Source organism: Myxocyprinus asiaticus, chromosome 32 (assembly GCF_019703515.2).
Source record: "Myxocyprinus asiaticus isolate MX2 ecotype Aquarium Trade chromosome 32, UBuf_Myxa_2, whole genome shotgun sequence".
Lineage (NCBI taxonomy): Eukaryota > Metazoa > Chordata > Actinopteri > Cypriniformes > Catostomidae > Myxocyprinus > Myxocyprinus asiaticus.
In genome coordinates, this window is record NC_059375.1 from 27,718,377 (window position 1) to 27,743,188 (window position 24,812).

The 24,812-nt window shown below is 37.8% G+C and overlaps 1 pseudogene; it reads left to right on the forward strand.

Moving 5' to 3' along the window:
• The window catches only part of LOC127423074 (spermatogenesis-associated protein 20-like), an 82,769-nt pseudogene extending 64,723 nt beyond the window's left edge, over window positions 1-18,046 (forward strand).
• The last annotated feature ends 6,766 nt before the right edge of the window (window positions 18,047-24,812 follow it).

The following is a 24,812-nucleotide window of genomic DNA, read 5'->3' on the forward strand; positions in this document are numbered from 1 at the left end:
GCATTCACTGCCAAAAATAAATGGTAATACTTTACAGAAAATGTATATTTGTTAACATTACTTAATACATTAAGTATCATAAACTAACAATAAACAATATTTTATTACAGCATTTATTAATCTTGTTTAATGTTATTTATGTAATATTTTTGTTGGTAATTGTTAGGTCATGTTAGTTCATAATGCATTTACAGATGTTAATGTATAGGCTACAGTTTTTCATTTCTAAAATGTATTAGTATGTTGAAATTAAAATTAAGCAAGATTAAGTAATTAAGTGCTGAAAAAATATTGTTAATTGTTAGTTCATGTAAAGGTATATAGTTAACTAATGTTAACAAATACAACATTATTGTAAAGTGTTACTAAATAAATTTTCCTAATCAGTATTTTTTATCTTGTTTTCCTGAAAACATATCTAAACTTCCTTCAAATCTAAAATCCTTTAAGCATCAACCAGACTAAAATTGGTTAGATTTATGCTTAAAACAAGAAAAAACTGTTTGCCAATTGGGTAAGAAAATAAGCTTAAAGGAATAGTTCACCCAAAAATGAAAATGCTGTTACATTTACCCACCCTCATGTTGTTCCAAACCTTAATGGCTTGCTTTCTTCTGTTAAAACAACTAAAGGAGATGTTTGGCAGAATGTTATCCTCAGTCCCTATTCACTTTTATTGCACATGTTTTCCATTTAAAGGGATAGTTCACCCAGAAATGAAAATTCACTCATCATTTACTCACCCTCATGCCATCCCAGATGTATAAGACTTTCTTACTTCTGCTGAACAAAAACAAAGATTTTTAAAATAATATTTCAGCTCTGTATGTCCATACATGCAAGTGAATGGATACCAAAATGTTGAAGCTCAAAAAGGATATAAAGGCAGCATAAAAGTAATCTATACAACTCCAGTGGTTAAATCCATATCTTTAAAAGCAATACGAAAAGTGTGAGTGAGAAACAGTTTAATATTTTAGTCTTTTTAAAAAAACATTTTATCATCAATCTCCACTTTCACATTCGGTAACACTTTATTTGGATGGTCCCAAGTAGATATTTAACTGACTATAAGTGACTTATCAACTGGCTTGCTATAGCTAGTAAACAGTGTTTCAACAAACATTCAGTAGACTTTCAGTTGCCTGATCTTTATTAATGACCTTTTAATGAACTGATGTTCTCAACAATAATATAAGTAGGTCATTAATAGAGATCTACATACAGGCTACTGAAAGTCTACTGAATGTTTGTTGAAACACTGTTTACTAGCTATAGCAAGTCAGTTGATAAGCTGTTATTTTGCTGCCGTTGTACAGGCTATTGATAGTCTACTGAATGTTTGTTAAAACACTGTTTACTAGCTATAGCAAGCCAGTTGATAAGTCACTTATAGTCAGTTAAATATCTACTTGGGACCATCCAAATAAAGTGTTACCTCACATTCTTCTTTTGTTTTTGCTGATTCACATTCTTCGTGCATATTGCCACCTACTGTGCAGGGAGGAGAATGTAGTAAAAAAGACTTTAATGTTCATCTGTTTCTTACCCACACCTATCTTATCGCTTCTGAATATATAGATTTAACCACTGGAGTTATATGGATTACTTTTATGCTGACTTTTTTTTACTTTTTGGAGCTTTTGGAGTTCTGTTCACCATTCACTTGCATTGTGAGGACTTACAAAGATGAGATATTCTTCTAAAAATCTTTGTTTGTGTTCAGCAGAAGAAAGAAAGTCTTTACATCTGGGATGGCATGAGGTGAGTAAATGATGAGAAAATTTTTATCTTTGGGTGAACTATCCCTTTAATTTTAGTGAATGGTGACTGAGGCTGTCATTCTGCTAAACATCTCCTTTTGTGTTCCACTGAATAGAGAAAGTCTTACAGGTTTGAACAAAAGGGTGAGTAAATGATGAGATAATTTTCATTTTTGGGTGAACTATCCCTATAATTCAAGATATATTCTCTGAAAACAAGTCTTATTATCTATTTCAGGTCTTCATGTAAATGTATCATGTTTTTAGGATGTTAAAGATATTTGTACTGGACAAAAGACAAAGATTCTTTCAGTGTTTAGTCGTAAGCACTACCATGCCATGTTAAATTACATTTATATTTTTGGCAGTTTAGTCCGCAACAGCGAATGTTTTTCCATTAGATGACAATACATGTTTTATGAAAATATGAAAAAGTCACATTGATGGTTTGTCATTTGACTCATCAAAGAAACACTAGCAGTACCTTTCACTAAGCTGCAGATACTTATTCTGTTTACTGGCCTTCATCTTTGAGAGACATATACAAAGACACAGGAATCAGTGAGGCCATGATGCTCTGCTCCTGTCCTACCAAGAAATAAACTTACAGCAGATAATTAAATGACTAATGGCTGTGTGCTCTACTTGTGCACACTGACAGCCTCAAGCTCCCCTGAGAGGCTCCAACCTGCCAGAAGAGAAAGCTGATGAAATTCCCCAGCGTGCGTGCGTGTGTGTTTGTTATATGTGTTTAGGTGAGACTAGGTAGAAGCTGACAGTCTGGAAGAAGGATATCAATGTGTGCTTGCATGGTTTAGCTCATGGGAATTTGTAAATCAGGAGATGGATTCTGGACAGAAGGGTTTCAATAGAAAAAGCATGACCACAGAAGCTGAGACATAATTCAAAAACACAGTAGTTGGATCATAGGATAGAGATAGCCCAAAACAGAAGACTACTCCAAAGAACTTGAGACTAAAGGTTAAAACTAGGGGCACGAGCAAGAGAACAGGTAGCCAAGAGAGTACAAAAGCACAATAATTGCAGTCAGAGAACATGCAATACTTTGCAAAAAGTGGCACTAGCAACAGAGTATATATTTATGAGTAGCAGATTGACGGAAATGAGAAACAGGTGCAGCAATTAGAGTCCCCGTCCAGTATTCAGGCGACAATGACCTCCGATGATGAGATGTGGGTAATGACAGAATTTAAAGTTAAAGTGTGTAATTTCTGGACCACTAGCATCACCCAAAAAAAAATGGTAAAAATAATGACTGTTCTCAAACAGGTTTCCCGAACACTTGCCTCATCTTCCATTGGGCAGAGAAACAGATAGCTCATGCCATTGTTTGAGGCAATGTTGTTTTGGCTGGTCAGGATGCTCAAACAAAAGAAGTAATGTTTTGATGAAATTAAGAGACAGACCAAAAACATTTGCCTTTGCCTTAAGGGATAGTTCACCAAAAAGTAAAATCCTGAAATCATTTACTCACCCTCAGGTTGTTCCAAACTTAAACTCACACAACGGGAAATTAGGCAGAATGACGGCCTCAGTCACCATTGGTGTTCATTTTGTCAGCTATTTTTAATTTACTCTTAGTCTTAGTCCTGTGTCAAATGTCCTTGTTAGTTTTTATCATATTTAGTCAACCTTATCCTGTTTTTTTTTATTTTTTTTTATCCTGTTTTAGTTGACTAAAAGTCTGGGCATTTTAGTCTTATCTTAGTCAAAGAAAACCCTCAGTATTTTAGTCTAGTTTTAGTCAATGAAAACTGTTGACATTTTAGTCATATTTTAGTCACATTTAAACAGATGCAACATCAAGAAATCCAAGTGTTGCACTATAAGTAAATCATTGCTATGATTTTAACTTAATAACAAACCCTGAGTATCCAGAAAAAGAAAAATCTACACAATCAAAACTAGGTGGTATGTACTTTATGCAGGTTATGCAGGCATATTACTGCAGACACCTTTTTTGAGGTATGTTTTTAGGCAGTTAGTTTTTATAACATATTCAAATTCATGTTGATGCCAAATCAAATTCATGTTGATGCCAAATCAAATTCATTTTGATGCCAAATCAAATTCATTTTGATGGTAATGTGAAGGACAAATAAACAGCACTGTCACCAAATACATGCCAAATACATAAGTCATTGGTCTATACTCAAGCCTGCGTTACATTTGCCGCTCATTTTCAGCTATTAGCTTAATGAGTTTGGTTTAGTTATAAAACACAGCCTACATAATGTAACACCACTGCCTTGAACATTTTTGTCATAGTTTTCGTTAACAAAATTAACACTAGTCACCATTAATTTCATTGTATGGAAAAAATATGCATGCATTGCAATGAAAGTGAATGGAGACTGAGACTAAGATACTCTCAACAAATCCATTTGTATTCCACAAAATAAAGAAAGTCATCAGGTTTGGAATAACATGATATCATATATAACATGATGTTATACTGCCTAGCCAAAAAAAAAAGTCGCTGTTTGGATTTAAATAAGCAGATACTTAAGAGCCTGTGATTGGATCATTATTGCAGTGATTAATATGTGTCAGCTGGCAACAATTCTTTTAACCCTAACTGATGGAGTGTACAGCTTCTCATTTCTTAAACAACCCTGTCAAAAGACGTATCCTGTGGTCGTGGAAAAGATGTTACTGTGTTTCAGAAGGGACAAATTATTGGCCAGCATCAAGCAAAGAAAACAACTTAGGAGATTGCTGAAATCACTGGAATTGGGTTAAGAACTGTCCAACGCATTATTAAAACCTGGAAGGATAGTGATGAACCATCAGCTTCATGGAAGAAATGTGGTCGGAAAAAAATCTTGAATGATTGTGATCGGAGATCACTAATACACTTGAAGTCACATCATAAAAAATTGACAGTAGAACTCACAGCTATGTTTTATAGTAAAAGTAAGAGCATTTCCACACGCACAATGTGATGAGAACTTACAGGATTGAGACTAAACAGCTGTGTGACCACAAGAAAGTCACTTGTTAGTGAGGCTAATCAGAAAAAAACTACTTCAATTTACTAGGGAGCATAAAGATTGGACTGTGGAGCAATGGAAAAGGTCATGTGGTCTGATGAGTCCAGATCTACCCTATTCCAAAGCGATGGGTGTGTCAGAGCAAGAAGGGAAGCGCATGAAGCGATGCACCTGTCATGCATAATGCCCACTGTACATAATGACCTCTGGAGGCAGTGTTATGATCAGGGTTTGCTTCAATTGGTCAGGTCTAGGCTCAGCAACGTTATGCGGCAATAAAATGAAGTCAGCTGTCTACCTGGATGTAATGAATGACCAAGTTAACCCATCAATGGATTTTTTTCTTCCTTGACGGCACGGGCATATTCCAGGACGACAATGCCAAGATTCATCGGGCTCAAACTGTGAAAGAGTGGTTCAGGGAGCATGAGGAATCATTTTCACACATGAATTGGCCACCACAGAGTCCTGAGCCCATTGAAAGTCTTTGGGATGTGCTGGAGAAGACTTTACGGAGTGGTTCGACTCTCCCGTCATCAATACAAGATCTCGGCCAAAAATGAATGCAAATCTGGATGGAAATGTTGTGATGTTGCACAAGATGGTCGAAAAACAATGCCACGACGAATGCGCACCATAATCAAAGCTAAAGGCAGTCCAACTAAATATTAGAGTATGTGACTTTTTTTTTGGCCAGGCAGTGTATATTATCATTATGTAAATGATAACATAATTTTCATTTTTGTGTGAACTGTCCCTTTAACCACAGGCCCCATTAATCTTTTCAGTCTGTGTTTTGTCTTCTGGTTGATTTTTGTTTGTATGTTACCTCAGTGGACTGTCACATTTCTTTGAGTCAGTCTGCAGACAGCCCATTTGAGGTCACAACAATTATGAGAGAAAGCTTTGCCAGGCTGCTAGCAGGAAAGTAATGATGAGTAATTGTCTTGGTCCCTGAGCTGCAATAAAGGGAAGAGTCTCGCAAACAGACAGGAACAGTATATTGTGCTTAGAAGTCCAGGGACAGGGCTGCAGAGTTGAGTTGTTTACCATGCCTGTCAAAAAATAACAGAGAGGAAGTCCTTTGTGGAGACCAACAGTGTGAACTGGAAACAGAGTCTATGTCTGACTCTTGCTAGGCTTGGAATATTTGACAAAAAGCTGGTTCTAAGCTCTGCCTCAAGTGCCATCCTAAAATATAACCTCTGTCATATTCTCAAGTCCAACCCTCCAACCCTCCTCCTGGATTTCATGCCGTGGCAGGTTTTGGCTTGGCAATAAAATCATCTCGCTGAGGAAAAGTAGTTTTGCTCTTTCATGCTTTTCCCTTCTGTAATTCATTGCCACTGGCAGCTCAGCCTCACACTTTCTTTCTGTTCTCTTTCTCCCAACTTGCTGTGGTATTGTGTGTTTGAAGGTTCAATTTCTTCTCCACTGCTTCAAGAAGCAGAACTTAGTACAGCTACCACAGTGTCCTCCCCTGCTGCTGTGACAGCCAGCCCCCCTGACAAGAGTTGGACCTGATCGAGTTATTTCAGTCTTTCCCTACTGTGAGAGAGCTGAAGAAAAGGGAGGGGTGTTATCCTACAGTCTGCATTAATCAATAGAACTGAATAATTAAGAGACAAGATTTACATGGCGTTGCTTAGGTGGCTGTAATGTTCCTGAGTTTATTTTATGGTCAGTGACTATAAGTCACAAATTGGTGAAAGATTGTGTAAGTGGTTGAATAGGTGTGGAATAGGTGAAGGATGGTTGAAGGACAGGTCAGGGTCATTTCTCCTATGGTGGGTGCTTTGGCTCTTGTTTGGTGCAACCCCCAAGGCAAAAGAGGGGCTAGAAATAAACGAAAACCATAGAAATGAACCATTGATAGGGCTGCCACTGTAATCGCTCTGCGCTGTACTTTATCATGGGTTATTATTAGCCAAGGAAGCATATCAAGCCACAGGGGTCATCAATTTTGCATTAGAGTAAGAGTATATAGCCCGTGGTCACCCTCACCAACTATCCCACCTAACTGACATTATGATGAGAGTTGTGACTATCTCTCTTTGCCCTCCTCCCAATGTTTTTCTTTCCTTTTCCTCCCTTTTCCCTCTTTTCCATGTTGAAAAGACCAACAATGCTGGTACCCAACATGGGATGCTGGTAAAAGTATGACCCGAGCTGGACGAGACTCAACAAACCTTCAGGTTTGGGTCAGTTTTTGAAGTAAAACTTCGGGTTCGGATCGCATTTGGATTTGTAATAAATGAAAAAATATTATTATTATAATTTTCATTATAAATATTTTGATAGTATAAATTACATGTACAGTATATGTATACACTGGTGACCAAAAGTTTGGAATAATGTACAGATTTTGCTCTTATGAAAAGAATTTGGTACTTTTTTTCACCAGAGTGGCATTCAACTGATCACAATGTATAGTCGGGACAATAATATGAAAAATTACTATTTCAATTTGAAAAAAATGTTCAGAACTTAAACTACTTCAAAGAGTTCTCATAAAAAAAATCCTCCAAAAATCCTCCACATGAAGCAATGACAGCTTTGCAGATTCTTGGCATTCTAGCTGTCAGTTTGTCCAGATACTCAGGTGACATTTCACCCCACGCTTCCTGTAGCACTTGCCATAGATGTGGCTGTCTTGTCGGGCACTTCTCACACATCTTACAGTCTAGCTGATCTCACAAAAGCTCAATGGGGTTATCTGTTGTCCAGTGTCTGTGTTTCTTTGCCCACTCTAACCTTTTCTTTTTGTTTTTCTGTTTCAAAAGTGGCTTTTTCTTTGCAATTTTTCCCATAAGGCCTGTACCCCTGAGTCTTCTCTTTACTGTTGTACATGAAACTGGTGTTGAGCGGGTAGAATTCAATGAAGCTGTCAGCTGAGGACATGTGAGGCGTCTATTTCTCAAACTAGAGACTCTGATGTGCTTATCCTCTTGTTTAGTTGTACATCTGGCCTTCCACATCTCTTTCTGTCCTTGTTAGAGCCAGTTGTCCTTTGTCTTTGTAAACTGTAGTGTACACCTTTGTATGAAATCTTTCAAGCATTGTATAGCCTTCATTACTCAAAACAATGATTGACTGACGAGTTTCTAGAGAAAGCTGTTTCTTTTTTTGCCATTTTTGACCTAATACTGACTATTGATTAAGCTTAATTTAGTGAACCAAATAGCTTTCAACTGTGTTTGATATAATGGCAAGTGATTTTCTAGTACCAAATTATCAATTTAGCATGATTACTCAAGGATAAGGTGTTGGAGTGATAGCTGCTGGAAATGGGGCCTGTCTAGATTTTTTCAAATAGTGATGGTGCTGTTTTTTACATCAGTAATGTCCTGACTATCCTTTGTGATCAGTTGAACACCACTTTGATGAATTAAGTACCAATTTCCTTCCGAAACAGCGAAATCTGTACATTATTCCAAACTTTTGGCCACCAGTGTATGTATATACTGTAAATATATACAGTATATATATATATATATATATATATATAAAATATATATACAACAGTTAGTTCCGGTCCTCGGATCTGATTGGACGAGAGACATTCCATGAGCACTGATGGTCTCACACCATCAGCACTCCGACGCTTCACTGTGTGTATAACTCCACTTGTGTTCGTGCCATTCTAAACTAAAATGTAAGAGCAGTGCAGATGTGTTAAGAGCTACTGTTTGTCTTTTTTTACATGTATTTATTTATTTTTTTACATTATATATGTTAGCCAGCAGGTGGTGGCAAAAGATCATTTTTATGTGTAATATGAGCCAGTTAGGTGACTTGAAGTGAATCTGCGTCAGCCAGTGTTTACATACAGCACAACGTGATCACTTGTATTACTACACTACTAAAGCTAGGAAATAGCTTTAAACAGCTTTAAACGAACAACTTCAGCATTACGGCTCATCACAGCTGAGAGACACAACAGACTGATTAATTACACAAACTGAAGGCGCTTACCTCTTATCGGACTTTCCACATTGGAGTGGACACACTGTTTAAAATGGTGGAGGACATTGCGGTTTCTATAGTGAAAGACTCTTGCGCACCGGCTGCCGTGAAATAGGGAGAAATAAGGAGCCGCTTGGATGGCTACTTTTCCACTGAGAAAGCTGATCTTCAGAAAGCTGACAGCATCTCTGCTTGGGTTTGGCAACAGGTGATCGCACACGCTCCGTCTCTCTCTCTCTCTCTCTCTCTCTCTCTCACACACACACACACACATCCATCCATCAATCCTTGTTTATCCAATAACTTGTTAGAAACCGCACAAGCCCTGATACTATTTCTGAAGTGACATTTTTGAATTACTAATTATGGCTTGGACGCATCATTTGATTTGAACCAGCAACAGCAGATTCTGATCCGCTGCGTAATAAAGTAGTTCCATGCACAAATGCGTTTTATGACTGTACTCAGTTATTCCAAATTTTTTAAAATGTACTTGTTCATTGAACTGTTGTATATAAGCAATATTACACTCGCAATCATGCTATATGGCCCTAAATCAGCACTGCTGTGATTACCTACGGCACTCGGCCTGCGGCCGAATCACAGCAGTGCTGATGTAGGGCTATATCGCACTCTTGCTCATGTGATATTGCTTAAATATATATATATATATATATATATATATATATATATATATATATATATATATATATATATATACAGTTGTGCTCAAACGTTTGCATACTCTGGCAGAAATTGTGAAATTTTGGCGTTGATTTTGAAAATATGACTGATCATGCAAAAAAAAACTGTCTTTTCTTTAAGAATAGTGATCATATGAAGCCATTTATTATCACATAGTTGTTTGGCTCCTTTTTAAATCATAATGATAACAGAAATCACCAAAATTGCCCTGATCAAAAGTTTACATATCCTTGAATGTTTGGCCTTGTTACAGACACACAAGGTGACACACACAGGTTTAAATGGCAATTAAAGATTAATTTTCCACACCTGTGGCTTTTTAAATTGCAATTAGTGTCTGTGTATAAATAGTAAATGAGTTTGTGAGCTCTCACGTGGATGCATTGAGCAGGCTAGATACTGAGCCATGGGGAGCAGAAAAGATCTGCCAAAAGACCTGCGTAACAAGGCAACAGAACTTTATAAAGATGGAAAAGGATATAAAAAGATATCCAAAGCCTTCAAAATGCCAGTCAGTACTGTTCAATCACTTATTAAGAAGTGGAAAATTCGGGGATCTCTTGATACCAAGCCAAGGTCAGGTAGACCAAGAAAGATTTCAGCCACAACTGCCAGAAGAATTGTTCGGAATACAAAGAAAAACCCACAGGTAACCTCAGGAGAAATACAGGCTGCTCTGGAAAAAGACGGTGTGGTTGTTTCAAGGAGCACAATACTTGTTGACCCCTCTCCAAACATAGTGCTTATGGTTGTGACCATAAAGCTCTATTTTGGTCTCGTCACTCCAAATTACAGTATGCCAGAAGCTGTCAAGCGTGTCAAGGTGTTGTCGGGCATATTGTAACCGGGCTTTTTTGTGGCATTGGCTTCTTTCTGGCAACTCGTTTTTGTTCAAGTATCGTCGTATTGTGCTCCTTGAAACAACCACACCGTCTTTTTCCAGAGCAGCCTGTATTTCTCCTGAGGTTACCTGTGGGTTTTTCTTTGTATCCCGAACAATTCTTCTGGCAGTTGTGGCTGAAATCTTTCTTGGTCTACCTGACCTTGGCTTGGTATCAAGAGATCCCCATATTTTCCACTTCTTAATAAGTGATTGAACAGTACTGAATGGCATTTCAAGGCTTTGGATACCTTTTTATATCCTTTTCCATCTTTATAAAGTTCCATTACCTTGTTACGCAGGTCTTTTGACAGTTCTTTTCTGCTCCCTATGGCTCAGCTCATCTAGCCTGCTCAATGCATCCATGTGAGAGCTAACAAACTCATTGACTATTTATACATGGACACAAATTGCAATTTAAAAAGCCACAGGTGTGGGAAATTAATCTTTAATTGCCATTTAAACCTGTGTGTGTCACCTTGTGAGTCTGTAACAAGGCCAAACATTCAAGGGTATGTAAACTTTTGATCAGGGCAATTTGGGTGATTTCTGTTATCATTATGATTTAAAAAGGAGCCAAACAACTATGTGATAATAAATGGCTTCATATGATCACTATCCTTAAAGAAAAGATTTTTCAAAATCAATGCCAAAATTTCACAATTTCTGCCAGAGTATGCAAACTTTTGAGCACAACTGTATATATATATATATATATATATATATATATATATATATATATATATATATATATATATATAAATACACACACACTAATCAGCCACAACATTAAAACCACCTGCCTAATATTGTGTAGGTCCCCCTCATGCCGCCAAAACAGAGCGGTTATCTGAGTTACCGTAGATTGTCAGTTTGAACCAGTCGTTCTCTGTTGACCTCTCTCATCAACAAGGCGTTTTCATCTGCAGAACTGCCACTCACTGGATGTTTTGTGTTTTTGGCACCATTCGGAGTACATTCTAGAGACTGTTTGAGTGAAAATCCCAGGAGATCAGCAGTTACAGAAATACTCAAACCAGCCTGCCTGGCACCAACAATCATCCATGTGATTATCTAATCAGTCAATCAGGTGGCAGCAGTGCAGTGCAGTGCATAAAATCATGCAGATACAGGTCAAGAGCTTCAGTTAATGTTCACATCAGCCATCAGAATGGGGAAAAAAATGTGATCTCAGTGATTTGGACCATGGCATGATTGTTGGTGCCAGATGGGCTGGTTTGAGTATTTCTGTAACTGCTGATCTTCTGGGATTTTAATGCACAACAGTCTCTACAATTTACTCTGAATGGTGCCAAAAACAAACAACATCCAGTGAGTGGCAGTTCTGTACAATTGTGGTGAGAAGAATAGCATCTCAGAAGTCTAGGCCAAACTGAGCAATTGGGGAGGAAGGGCCTTGGTAAGAGAGGTGACCAAGAACCCGATGGTCATTCTGGTTGAGCTCCAGAGATCATGTGTGAAGATGGGAGGATCAATACAACACTCCACTGATCTGGGCTTTATGGCAGAGTGGCCAGACGGAAGCATCTCCTCAGTTCAAGACACATGAAAGCCTGCTTAGAATTTCAAAAAAGCACCTAAAGAACTCTCAGACTGTGAGAAACAAGATTCTCTGATGAAACGAAGATTGAACTGTTTGGCCTCAATTCCAAGCATCATGTCTGGAGGAAACCAGGCACCGATCATCACCTGCGTAATACCATCCCAGTGGTGAAGCATGGTGGTGGTAGCATCATGCTGTGTGAGTGTTTTTCAGTGGCAGGGACAGGGGGACTGGTCAGGGTTGAGGGAAAGCTGAATACAGCAAAATACAGAGATATCCTTAATGAAAACCTGGTCCAGAGCACTCAGGACCTCAGACTGGGGTGAAGGTTCTCCTTCTAACAGGACAATGACCCTAAGCACACAGCCATGACAATGCAAGAGTGGCTTAGGGAAAACTCTGTGAATGTCCTTGAGAGGCCCAGCCAGAGCCCGGACTTGGACCCAATCGAACATCTCTGGAGAGACCTGAAAATGGCTGTCCACCGACGGTCCCTATCCAACCTGACAGAGCTTGAGAGGATCTGCAGAGAAGAATGGTAGAAAATCCCCAAATCCAGGTGTGCAAAGCTTGTCGCATCATACCCCAAAATATTTGAAGCTGTAATCGCTGCCAAAGGTGCTTCAACTAAGTACTGAGTTAAGGGTCTGAATACTTATGCCAATGTGATATTTCAGATTTTTCTTTTTAATAAATTTGCAGAGTTATCAAACATCTGTTTTTTGCTTTTTCATTTTGGGGTATGGAGTGTAGATTGATGTGAAAAAAATATTTAAAGCATTTTAGCATAAGGCTGCAACATAACAAAATGTGAAAAAAATGAAGGGGTCTGAATACTTTATGAATGCACTGTATATACTGACTGTTGTCCATTTACCTATTTGATTTGTAACTAGTAGCACCTAATAACATTTGTAGATGCAAATAGTTTTATTAAAAATGTATGGCGAAATATGTGGACAAAAAATATTGTGAAATAATACCAAGCTATAGAAAGTCAGATTTTTAATTTTTTTATTTTTTTTTATCAAATTGTTTATTATGTTTCCAGGAGTGTTGGTTATTCATGTTTTTGAGATGTTAAAGACAATACATCAGAAATTAGCATAATTAATTCTGAGTAATGACCAGCATCATCCAATCACTGCCAACCATGTTAAATTAAATTTATACATTATGTAGCATCTGGACCAATCAGACACACAATTATTCATTATTTAATGAATAATCCAACAGACGTCTCAAAACCATAAAAAGCAAAGGTTCAAGTAGGCCCGAGCAGACTCTGAGATGTCGGCTCTCCCATTAATCATGAGCTTTTACTCCCCCTTTGCTGACACTAGTCCAGCAACTAGTGGACCTCAGAGACATTCCAGGTGGGGGAAGGTAGCCACATGCAAAGCAAAGGAATGTGGGAAGAAGTAACTCACTCCATTCCCCCATAGGAAAGACACATAAAGCCCATAAAACAGACTTTTCTTCATTAATTTATAGACAAACTGTTCTACAAATGAACATACATATCCTCAGGACATTGTGCGTATGATTATTACTGTCTCGTATAGTGTCTTTTGTACTGTATACTGTTTTGTGCATGCTTTATGACAGAACCACTAGATAATGTAAAATTATTGGTATCATGCTTCCTATCAAATTAATCCTCATGTGATGCCATAAACATTGGAGTATAGTACCCTCCTTATAGCATGCATTGTATGCTTGTTATATTAATCAGAGCATAAAGGGGCACAAACTGCTAGCTTACTCCAATCATGCAAATGAGTCAGCTTCCAAACAAAGGAACTTTTCCCGCTGGAAAATTGCACCTTTCTCATTGGTCAAGCCAAACTCGAGAGGAGTGGCCTCCCTCAGGAGTTAAAGGGCACCGTCGGAGTGACCTCCCTCTCTCTCTCCTCCCTCCTCTTCTCTCTCTTTCCTCTTCTCTTTCTCCCTTCTGCTCATGGTTGCTGCTTGTGCGGGACCGGAAACACCCGGTGCGACTGCGAGGTCGCGGGCCGGCAGGCCTTAAGCCATGTATAACTTCCTCGACCATAACGGAGTCAAACTAACACCGCAAGTTCATCATCATTTCTTCATTCAACACAGAAGAAATTGATTGCAACTTCAACATCATCGACTCAAGGAACCATCAAGACTTTCTCCTGAGACTGCATCCAGGCTCTCTCTCAACAGCCAAGGCATTGCAAGTATCGTACAATTAACTAACTAAACAGAGGTTTAGTATAAGCTGTGAACCCCTTTGTTAACAAAGGTGCTTTGAAGTAAGAAATTGATGGTTCTTTCAGATGGTTAAATGACTCTTGTCATAGCTTCTTTCCCCTGTTCTGTTCCGGTTTCATTCACTTTCACTTTTCCATTTCCCATGTATGTGTGATTTGTGTGTATGTGTTTGTTTAGATTAGTTATGTGTTCGTAATTTAGTTAAATAAAGCTTTTGTGTACATTCTTGCGAGTTGATTCTGGTCTGCTTGTAAATCAACATCATTTTAACGATTTGATCACAGCTACATGCTAAGAAAGAGTTATTTTTCTGTGGCCACAAAAAATATCCTTTCTGAGAGTTGATAGACAATCAATACTGAGTGTTCGCTGGACGAACACTCTGACATTGGTTTCTCTGACACATTGGTGTCAGGAGCACAACCTCTCCCTCAATGTCAGTAAGACAAAGGAGCTTGTGGTGAACTTCAGGAGAAGAGAAAGAGAACACAGCCCCCTCACCATCAATGGAGCACCAGTGGAGAGAGTCAGCAGCTTCAAGTTCCTGGGTGTCCACATCACTCAGGAACTCACATGGTCGGTCTACACTGAGGCCGTTGTGAAGAAGGCTCATCAGCGCTTCTTCTTCCTGAGACGGCTGAGGAAGTTTGGAATGAACCGCCACATCCTCACACGGTTCTACACCAGCACTGTGAGAGCATCCTGACTGGCTGCATCTCCGCCTGGTATGGCAACAGCACTGCCCTCAACCGCAAAGCACTGCAAAGGGTGGTGCGAACTGCCAGACACATCATCGAAGGTGAGCTTCCCTCCCTCCAGGACATATATACCAGGCGGTGTGTGAAAAAAGCTCAGAGGATCATCAGAGACTCCAGCCACCCGAGCCATGGGCTGTTCTCACTGCTACCATCAGGCAGGTGGTATCGCAGCATCAGGACCCGCACCAGCCGACTACATGACAGCTTCTTACCCCAAGCAATCAGACTTTTGAACTCTTGATCTCTCACGATCAAATACATCAGCACTGCACTTTATTACTCTTATTACTCTTATATCTCACACCGGAGTGCCATAAATTATATTCTCTCTTAACAACACACTGGCAACTTACTATCAACCGACAGCCTGAATGTCAATACAGTACAATACAACCTACTGTATATTTTATATATACTATATATACTATTTTTATTGTATAATGTGTATTCTATATTGTGTGTATTGTATACTGTACATTGTATGTTATTATTTGTATATTGTGTTGTGTGTAATTATGTGTATATTAGATTTTAAATTGTGTTGTCTGATGTTTATTGTAAATTGGTATATGTCTCATCACTGTCACGACTACTATGTTGCTCGGAACTGCACCCAAGAATTTCACACACTATTGCACTTGTGTATATGGTTGTGTGACAATAAAAGTGATTTGATTTGATTTTGATTGATTTTGAACAGATTAATTGATTGTAATGTTAATTCAGCTACATCTACATCATTTCCTTACATAATAATGTAGAATAAGGAAAGTTTAATTTAATTCCTAGCTCACACATACTGTTTCCCTACATATAATGGTGGGAGAATGCATGCAAAGATCTAAATTAGTCATTTGATGTAATTAGCTACAATAAAAACTTCTGAATCTATGTACTGATTACCATTGTCCCATGTCTGCCAAACATCTTGAGTGGTCCAAACATCATCTGCAAGCTGAAACTGAACTTTTGGCTGGATTATAGGAGTGAATGCACTTAGCTGCATAGAGAGCTATAAGGATGCTCCCTTGCTCCATATTTAGTGAATGACTTAACCTCCAGTGTGCTGTTTGACTGCACTGGACTCAGAATAGTTCCAAATGCACCTTATTTTCATCCTAACTCCATATAAAGCCTCTGAAAGCAACATTTTTCAGCTTTTGGATGAACCCATTGATTCTCATGTGATAATGCGCAGTAAATATAGGATTTCTAAGGAAAAAGGCACTAAAGTACACATTAGTGTAATTGTGTTTAGCAGCGTGGCATTTCGCGATAAATTAAATGGCATATCGGATGAAAGTAGAGACTAATCTTTTGACTCAAACATGTTTCAGTGTATAAACTTAATTAGGTTTCTTGCCAGATGTAGTTTTGTTGGTGTTTCTCTCAAAGACAAACTCTGCTGTGGTCGGCGCCATGTTGTTTTGTCACATGACTCCGTGTGTCTAAAGTTTAACCCTTTAGTGACCCTTTACTGAGTCTCCTGAACTGAGATCAGTCAGTTTAAATGAGTTTAAATTATTCGTTGCGTATAGCGTAGCCAAAATACAATGTCCACGAATGTGTATGTGTTGTTGCACAAGGTTTTATATATAAATATATATATATAGTAGGATACATTTATTTAATGTATAATATATATATATTTCTTTATTTAATGTAACATGGTTATGCTAGTCAACCAGCTAGATGAGCACCAAACGAGCAATAACAATCATAAACCTGATGGACCAGCATTCTGGGTTAAGCTGGTCCTTTCAGCAGGCTTATTCTCCCTGTTTCTCTTTTTTTCAGGTCCTGATGTTGGAAGATGGTAACACAAAGGGCTTCCTTTACCAGTGGGTGCCCGTGCTCTCCACTCTGTTTCCTCAAGACGGCAAAGCCGCTGCGTATGTGTGTGAAAACTTCACTTGTGCCCTCCCCATCACCTGCCCACATGAGCTCAAGAGACTGCTGCTGTAGCTGCCGTCACACCATACAAGCAGTGAAGACCATCAATGTGGCATCTTTCCTGAGTCAGACCGTTAGATATTTTAGAATATTACACCAGTAGCATACTGCAGTCATCAAAAAACAGTCATAAATGAAATGCACTGCAAGACATCACACAGTGGCAAGGCAAACCTCTAGGGGTTGCCCTATTTTGTGATGTTCTGCCTCATTCTTAGACCTATCTTGCAGGCCAGTAGTCTTGGGAGATGGAAATACAATGACATAATAATGTGAGGAGGAATGCTGAGACTAAATCTTTCATAGGTTTGTCTCAGGGGCTCGATTGATCTATGACAAACTGCTTTTTTAAAGTTCAGGTATGTTTTTTCCTCAACCTTTTTTCTATGCATTACAGCTGATCAGCACTGGATAAGCAATGCACTGATGAACAGACTAGAAGCAGAGATCAGTATATGCGAAATGAAACCTCTCGGACTCAATTAAATATAATAAATACTCACTGAGTAACCTTTTGTGATTTGGTTAATTTATGCGCCTCTGTATTAATTCTGTAAAATACACATTGCTCAAACTTATAGACAGATGTTATTTGGCTTAAATGCTAGCAGTCCTGAACAGATAATGTAAGTGCAGTTTAAATGTAGTCTAATGTATCTAATGCAATGCAAACAGTGATAAATAGGAAAAATAGGTATTACTAAAAAAGATTAGGGGAAATAAAGTCTCATTGCCATATTGCACTTGCAGAGCAAATGTGCCTAATTTTAAAGGTATAGTTCTCCCAGAAATTATGTCATCATTTCCTCACCCTCATGTTGTTCCAAACCCGTATGACTTTCCTTCCTCCATGGAACACAAAATTAGATGTAATGCAGAATGACAATCTCAGTCACCATTAATTTTCACTGCATCTTTTTTGTTTTTTGTTTTCATACAATAACAGTGAATAGTAAATGAGGCTGTCATTCTGTCTAAATTCTAAATTTGTGTTCCACAGAACAACTGACGGAACAGCATGAGGGTGAGTAAACGAAAACTTGAAGATTTTCACTTTTGAATAAACTATACTTGTAAGGATGTTCACATATGTTGAGACGAAACAACTCTATTGAATTTTGTAGCATTTTTATTTCTCGAGAGATGCTGAGGGATGCGTCACTTTTGCTGAGACAGCTTCCGTCCTCTTCTTCCCCCGCAACTTTACCAGCCGTGGGTGACAAACACAAAATTAAACCGTCTGTAGAGTACAGTACTTCCATAAAAATTCTCAGATTTCTGTGTTGCCTTCTTTTCTGTGTCAGTATGATCACTGCATTTTACAGATGGCTCTTTACTCTAATGTTATTATTGCCTAGTACTAATAAAATGGACAACAAAGGGCAAAACTCGGCTATTGTGCCTACAATTATTCAGTCCCTTGTGAGAGAAAATCTGCCTTGCCTATGCAAAGCAGCACAGAAAGGTAATGCCGGTATATCTGCTATCAGGAAAGGCTGATTTTAACTGCCAAGTCCTCTCTTGTAGATTTGCTGGGAGCCATGTTTCAGTGTTTGTGTGCAGACGAGTGCAGATTTTTGCGGAGGAGGAAGGTGAAGAGGGGGCTCTGCTCCAGTTCTGTCGAGTCCTGTCTTTGTGATTTGTCAGGAGTTTGTATAACCATGCTTTCGTCTGTCTTATAATTTTTTCTAATTCCTTCTAGACCAATGTCTGCTTTTTCAGGGACCTGTGGAGCAGTCTAAGTTTAATTCATGTTAAAATCATGGAAAGATATATACATTCACTGACCACTTTATTAGGAACACTATGGTCCTAATAAAGTGCCTGGCGTGGTCTTCTGCTGTTGTAGCCCATCCATCTCAAGGTTCGACATATTGTGCATTCTGAGATGCTATGCTGCTCACTACAATTGTACAGAGTTGTTATCCGAGTTACCGTAGCCTTTCTGACAGCTCGAAGCAGTCTGGCCATTCTCCATTGACCTCTCTCATCAACAAGGCGTTTCTGTCCGCAGAACTGCCACTCCATGGATGTTTTTTGTGTTTGGCACCATCCTGAGTAAACTCTAGATACTGTTGTGTGTGAAAATCATAGGAGATCAGCAGTTACAGAAACACTCAAACTAGCCCTTCTGGCACGAACAATCATGCCACGGTCGAAATCACTGAGATCAAATTTTTTCCCCATATTGATGGTTGATGTGAAAATTAACTGAAGCTTGAATAAGTAGGTGCCTAGTAAAGTGCTCTGTCAGTGTATATTACTTTTTGTGTCAATAGTCCCTCCAGGAATCAGTATTTTGTTTACATAGTGAGAGGTTACCAGTTGCAAGGGCCCACAAGAAGGGCTCTACAGGTACAGATCTCTCTAGTCTAAGTCTGTTTTAAATAAATATATCTGGCGTTTCTCAGGGGCTGGGACTTTAAGAGAATCGTCCCTTTGGAGATCATTACGATGTAAGACTTGTGAGTGTCTCAGAACCCTCCTTACCTTTGCAAGATTACTGAGTAATAAGGCCACAGGAGGCTCACCATGCCCAAAGTCCAGGAGCTAGCCTGGGATACAGAATCTACAAGAATGATAAAGTTTGAAATTACTATAATATTCAATATTATAAATGTTGTTATTATTTGTTGATAGAATAATGCCAAACCAAGAAAAGTAGTAATTGGAAGAGGTTTAAATATAGATAAGAATAAATGAATAAAATATTTTTAAAATAAAGTCAAACACTGCAGGAGAAAGAAATGAACGCTGACTGAAATTAATTTTCTTGAACTTTCATATAGAACTGGTCATTTTGTGGTCCTGAAAGCCAGGAAATAATTGTTTTCAAGCCATGGGTTTCTCTGTAAATTTCCAATGGGTTTATTGAATAGTGTTTTTGATTTCTTTGAAACAAAAAGGTCTGTGGTTAACATTACTTGAATAGATTTTCACGTTTTGTTCTACAACATAAATTACAATTTATATGAATTAATTAATTAAATTACTCAAATATGAAGCTGTTGTGTGTCTTATGTTGCTAACTAGTTGCATCGTAAGGACTACAACAGGTGCTTACCATGTAGGAGCATTACCAATACGGTTGGTTTTAGTCAAAGAGTTATATAGCTTGTTTAGATAAACTTTCTTAGTGACAAATGTTTTTTTGTATAGTACATGTGTTTTTACATATGCACTGTTGTGTAGTCTTTATGTAGCAACTTCTTAGCAACTTAAGTTTTAAAGCACAACTTTATTTGTGGCATGACTGTGTGTAATTTATGCTTTAACATGAAAGTCTCTTCAAGTTATGTTAACCACAGACCTTATATGATTCATAAATCGATATTCTGAAACAAATCCATGGCAAATTATTCTTGTCAATTGGTCTACTAAATGACATAATTAATAAACAGCTCTGTTTCATTTGAGACATGCTGTATGACATTTTGTAATTGCACCATTGTGTGAAGACAGAATTCATCTTGCAAAATTGCTTTTATTGACACCTTGACACTTTAATGATCTCTCTTTATCAACCTGTCAATCTGTTTCCTGGGAGATTCATAGCGTAGCAAATCAGTCCTTTAAAAACAGTTTTGTTTAAGCAGCTTCCTCTGCCTCTGATTTCTCATCAGACCTCTGAACTATACTGGGGGGAATCACTCATCAGCTGCCAAGTGTATTAGTGGGTGTGTATTGATACTTCACTGTGTGAGCCCTTGGCTTATTGGTTGATAGCTGGTAGGATACCTGCCTCAGAGAGAGAAACCAATTGCTCACAACTTATTGATTATGGACCTCAACTCTGCTGATTGCAACTACACATTCACAAACAACCATTCCCTGATACTTGCACTGTATGCACGGACAATCATGATATTACTGTGGACTAAAATGTATAAATGATTCAAGTGCAAGACTAAGAGTGATTTAATCGTTGGAGAACATTAGGAAGTTTTCAGCAATGATATTGCATTTTAAGATTTCTGTATTTCAGCCTTAAAACTTGCCATTGGCCACTTTTCCTAATTTTAAGTCTATTTAGTTCTGGTGGAACAATAATGAATCTTTCACTGCAAATGTCAGTTTACATCAGTAATTTTGTCTTGATTTCTATTAAAAATACATAAACATCTTTAAAACAACATACAGTACATTTACCTGACAAGCAAAAGTGCAAAATAATTAAAGGGTTAATTCACCCAAAAATGAAAATTCTCTTATCATTTACTCACCCTCATGCCATCCCAGATGTGTATGACTTTCTTTCTTCTAATGAACACAAACAAATATATTGTAGGTCCATACAATGCAGGTGAATGGTGACCAGAACTCCAAAAGCTCCAAAAAGGAGATAAAGTCACATAAAAGTAATCCATAAGACTCCAGTGGTTTAATCAAGATCTTCTGAAGCAATCCAGTTGGTTTTGGATTAGAACAGACCAAAATAACTTTTTTTTCACTGTACATCTTGGCGATCATAATTTGAAGCTCGATTACACTTCCTATACCGCTATCTAGTGCTCTGTGCATGCATCAAGCGCTAGGAAGTGTAATCGAGCTTGAAATCATGATTCTGTCTTGAGACTGCAGTGACAAGATGCATAGTGAAAAAGGAGTTACATTTTGTTCTGTTATCACCCAAAACCAACTGGATCGCTTCAGTAGACATTGATAAACCACTGGAGTCTTATCGATTAATTATCGATGATTTATCTCCTTTTTGGAGCTTGTGGAGTTCTGGTCACCATTCACTTTCATTGTATGGACTAACAGAGCTGAGATATTCTTCTAAAAATCAGTCCATAAACATTAAATTACACTTTGTTTGAGCCACAAGACACAAACATTATACACTACCGGTCAAAAGTTTTGAAACACTTGACCGGAATGTTTCTCATGATCTTAAAAATCTTTTGATCTGAAGGCGTATGCTTAAATGTTTGAAATTAGTTTTGTAGACAGAAATATAATTGTGCCACCATATTAATTTATTTCATTATAAAACAAAAATTTAATAAAAAAAAAAAAAACGTTTTTTGAAATTGATGACCAAATAATAAAGAAAAGCAACCAATAAGTGCCCAACATAGATGGGAACTCCTTCAATACTGTTTAAAAAGCATCCCAGGGTGATACCTCAAAAAATGTAAGAAGAAAATGTCAAGAATACATGTTTGCAAATTCTAGGCAAAGGGTGACTACTTTGAAGATGCTAAAATATAACACAATTTTGATTTATATTGGATTTTATTTAGTCACAACATAATTCCCATAGTTCCATTTATGTTATTCCATAGTTTTGATGACTATACTATTATTCTAAAATGTGAAAAACAAAAAAAAAAACAAACAAAAAAATTATAATAAAGAATAAGTGTTTCAAAACATTTGACCGGTAGTGTACATGTTAACATGAGTTTAGTGGGATAAAGTCACTTACTAACCTTATCAAGGTGAAGTCATATCCAATATTGCAACTTCATAGCCACGACGATGCAACACCGTTAAACCATGTAAGCGATTTTATCACACTAAAATAATGTAGAACAGAGGTTTTATAACACTAAAATAAAACTAATAAAATCAAATAACACTTTGTGGCTCTACTTTTGAAACAGTGTATATATTAATGTTTACTTCCATTGTGACTTACTATAATTTTCTGTGGTAATCAACATTATGCTACAAATTATTTAGACTAAGCTTAACTTCTATTGAACCCGGAACATTCCTTTAAGTTTTTTTTTTTCTTAACTCATAGGCAAGTCTATTATCTTACACAATTCTGCTAAATCTAACTTGTTTTAAGGATGTTTATATATATATATATATATTATTATTATTTTTTTTATTTTTTTACTGGAAAACAGGAAAAACATTCTGATTAAGAAAAATTTTTGGCAATGTTACCAATGTCTAAGTTTAAAGCTTCTGATTGTCTTAACAATGGTTGAGAGAAGGAGTGTTTAGGAAACCTCATTTAAGAGAGTCAATGTTTTTACAGTTCCATTTGGTGCCGCTAATGGCACAACAATTACACACTTTATCTTTCATCATTCCCAAAACCATTTTCTATTCTTTTTCTATGCTGGCCATTTGGTTGTTTTCTCTCTCATTTTTTCCAAGTGCATCAAAGCTTACTGGCCTCTCTTCACAGTGGAGCATCTCTAGGTCTGCTCTTCCCAGTGGAGACAATTAGCCATCCTCCTGCAACATGTTCAGATACAGTACACACTCCCTGACCAACAATGTGTCATCCAATTGGAAAATTGTTACCGTAGCAGCAACAATGTGATGCCATGTGTCATCAGCTGAGTGCATGGGTTGGTATGTAATGTTCTCTCTCTCCCTTCCAGTGTTTCCAGTGCAATCCAGTTGTGAGTATGTGGAGTGTGTAGTGGGCTGGCGCTGACAAGCCCATGGATTGATCTGATTTTAGTATTCTCTGTTGCCCTGTGCCTAGAGTAGTGCATGTTTTCGAGGAAGGGAACTGCCCATACATATTCATCAGTGAAGAAGGTCAGGCAAGAGAAGAAGAACACAAACACAAGGGACTGCATTAAAGCAGTAAATTCACTCCAGTGTGCTGTGGCGACCAGAGGTAGACGTGACATTTCATAGTGTACACAGAGAGTGTACCAGGCAGAAAGGAGAGGTCTGTCATTGCAGTTGGGTAATGACACACAGAAAGAACCTAGGGAGTTGATGTGGTCAAGTGAGGTCAGAGACATGCAGTGAAAGATTCCTACTGTCACTCGGCATATCTTCAGTGTTTAGAGGATGCCTCTGCTTCCTGTGCTTGCTTTAAAAGCATTATATAAATCAAACAAAGTCTAGGTTCTCTCCCTTGCACCTTGCTCCTGGGTCTGTTTCTGTTCTGTCATGGCTATTATATGTCCACAGTCTTTTATTTATTTATTTATTTATTTATTTTTATCCCTTGTTGTCCCCAGTTTTGGAATGCCCAATTCCAACTACTTACTAGATACTTGTGGTGGCGCGGTTACTCACCTCAATCCGGGTGGCGGAGGACAAGTTTCAGTTGCCTCCGCTTCTGAGACAGTCAATCCATGCATATTATCACATGGCTCGCTGTGCATGACACCGCGGAGACTCACAGCATGTGGAGGCTCATGCTACTCTCCGCGATCCACGCACAACTTACCACGCACCCCATTGAGAGCGAGAACCACTTAACTGCGACCACGAGGAGGTTACCCCATGTGACTCTACCCTCCCTAGCAACCGGGCTAATTTCGCTGCTTAGGAGACCTGGCTGGAACTTGTCCGCTCTCTTGATCAGGAATATCCAATCCTACAAGATGAAGCAGTCCCAGAATTCAGTCCTAAATGGGTACATGAGAAGAAGAGGCCAAAATTGTCACATCACTTTAATTTCTTGCTTGGCCTCTGTTGTGTAGGGTCCATAAATAAGTTTGTATTGACATATCACATTTCTTTTGGAAGCTGTCTAAATTTGACATCCCTGTTGAATAGTGTTAATGTCCCAGCAATCTATTTTTGTCCATTTAACCAAATATTAGAAAAAAACATAATTACAATTTCAAAAATTAATTTAGACTTGTCCATAGTTCTTTTTTTATTTATTTTTTTAACCAAACAAAACAAAATCAAGTTCACAGTCACACACTTATAATGGAAGTGAATCAGAACCATTTTTGGAGGGTTTAAAGGCAGAAATTCAATGCTTATAATTTTACAAAAGTACTTACATTAATTCTTCTGTTAAAACATATTATGTATATTATTTGAGCTGTAAAGTTGTATAAATCATATTTTTTGCGATTTTGTTTTGTTTAACAGTGTTTATGGTATTATGTCATCATGGCAATGAAGTTGCAAAATTGAATTGAACTTTAAACAGAAAAGGTTAGGATGTGATTTTTGACACTAAAATCATATTAACTTGTATATTTTTAACATCTTGTGGCTATACTTTTGAAACAGTGAGACGTT